This window comes from Myotis lucifugus, unplaced genomic scaffold, assembly GCF_000147115.1.
Source record: "Myotis lucifugus unplaced genomic scaffold, Myoluc2.0 scaffold_661, whole genome shotgun sequence".
NCBI classification, from domain to species: Eukaryota; Metazoa; Chordata; class Mammalia; order Chiroptera; family Vespertilionidae; genus Myotis; species Myotis lucifugus.
This window is the reverse complement of record NW_005871709.1, coordinates 189,292-191,763: the sequence shown is the minus strand read 5'-3', so window position 1 is coordinate 191,763 and position 2,472 is coordinate 189,292.

Here is a 2,472-nt window from a genome sequence, read left to right as displayed (position 1 = left end):
AAATAATTGTGCTTGCCATCCATTATTCTATCTACCTTTGCACATCTAAATATTTTTTATTGTACTCTGCCAAAACAAATGCCATGGATCTATTATTTCCCCTTCGGTGGGACAGAGAACCTGTAAGAAATTTGAAATTTGCCTGTCCTTCCTTTCTCCCACCTAAGTCACTCTAAGTGGGAAGTTGCAGTGATGAGGTACAAATGTCACACCAGATTCCACGTTAGAGAACAGAAATGACTACACTCAACTAGGGTTTTAAAACACACTTTTTATAATCCTTTACTAGGGTGTAAGCAATGAGTTTCCCTTGAAAATCACATTTGGCTGTCAAAATAGCTTGACATTCTGTCTGAGTAAGATACTAATCCTGGCCCTAGCCAGTTTGGCTCAGTGGAAAGAGTGTTGGCCCAGCAGCCCATGGACTGAACGGGTCCTGGATTAGATTCTGGTCAAAGGCACATACTTCCATGGCAGGCTTGAGTCCCAGACCTGGTCAGGGCGTGTGTGGGAGGCAACCAATCGATGTGTCCCTCATATTGATATTCCTCTCTCTCTCTGTCTCTCCCCCCTTCCCTTCCACTCACTCTAAAAATAATGGAAAAATATCCTTGGGTGAGAATTAACAAGATATGATCCTAAATTTCTGCAACACCACTTGCAGGTTGAATCAATTATGTTTAAAGAAAAAAGCTAGTAGTGTGCATGTCATCAGTCAAGATGCTCATAAGATAGGTAAGCTCCCTGTGATTTAATTAAGGGGGACGTTTCTATCCTTTTATGTTTTAAAATCTATGTGTGTCCTGGTTCTGACTCTCCATTCCCTAGTCATCGAAGCTGCTTTAAGTAAAATTCATCATTGTTCTGTCTTGGGCCCTGGGTATGGCAGATAATAATTATTAGAAAAAATGTATACTCCCTAATTTTTCTCAGCTGCATATACTTTTTGTGATGCACATGCTAGAGAGAAGCTCTTATAGCTATCTTCATCCCCAGAGTTTGTCTGGAAGCTGGTGATGATGTTAAAGTTAGTGTCGTGGTTAATTCAGCACACAGCACTAGAACCAGATCCTGGCGTACCCTTGTCATCTCTGTGATCAATAATGAATTCCTACTTGTCAACTTACCTAACCTATTGGTAGCATTTGACATAGTTTATTTCTTCTCTTTAGTTACTCAGAGTCTGCAATCCAGTGGAGTTCAAAGGGGATTAAAAAAAAGGTTGTACAAACAAGTTTCATACATCCTGCTTGACAGATGAAAGAAATTAGCAGCTATGTAACCCAGGGGAATGCCTTAGAACCTAATTAATCAATGTTTGTAAATTGCTTTGAGACTCTGAGTGAGAATATACATGTGAAAAGTTGTATCATCATTTTTCTTATCTAAAGCTGTTTGTTTCTGAGATGATACATTGCTGAGTGGCAGGAAACAGGAACCTGCCCAGATGAAGTCTAAGAAAAAGTATTTTATATCAAAAAAATAATAAATTTCTATTAAATTTTATGAAGATTACTTTTACAACAAGCAATAATAAATATCGATAATTAAACAATAAAACTAGGCAAGGCATGTGTGATCCGAAATTTTTAATGCATACCTCAGGCATGTGATAAGTCATCATGATACAATCATATTGACTTTAATCAAGAAGCCTGCACTAATGACATAATAATTCATACTGTTGTCTATTTATCGCCACAATAACATCAACATTTGTACAAGTTCAAAGATCTGTTCTTTCCTTGTGCATTGCCAAAAAAAAAAAATCCAAAATGCTGATTGAGAACAGATGTCCTTTCCCCAAGGCCATTGCTTAATATTAATTGCAAAATCTGAAAGGGCTTTTAGCTTTAAATGTCAGATTTTAGGGTACAAAGAAAGATGTGAACATAGCAATTCTTTTCACTTTCTGTTTTGTTAGATTGTTCCTGTGATGCAGTTATACAGACCATGAAAGGGACTCTTTCAGAACTAAATTTCAATAGATTAAAATCTATAGGAATTTTCATATGTTTACTCCTCCTGTCTCATAAATAGGACACCTCAAAACAGTTACTTTAAAAAACTGTAGATTAGTGCATTAAGTAAGAATAATTAGACTCTACTAAAATTTCCAAATAACTCTTTTGCATGCAAGCTTATCAGCGGGATTTATCTCAGAGTTCTGTGGTTGCCAAAATACCATAAATGTTCATGGCACCTGGCTGGCTAATATTTATATTATAGTGACACATTCTAAAGAAAGCTAATTAAATTCTAAAATCCTGTCTCTGTGAGGCCCACGGATACCAAGTTGTGCAACTCCATAAGACACCACTCATAATATATTCTATTTGAATGATGTCCCAGACCCAACTGCTTAGGCATCTCCAGGGCGATTCTGATATGATTACGACCATTTCATTCATTTCATGACTTCATTATTCTTTGGCTGTCCCTGAGGTCTTGAAGCATGTCACTATTTCTTAT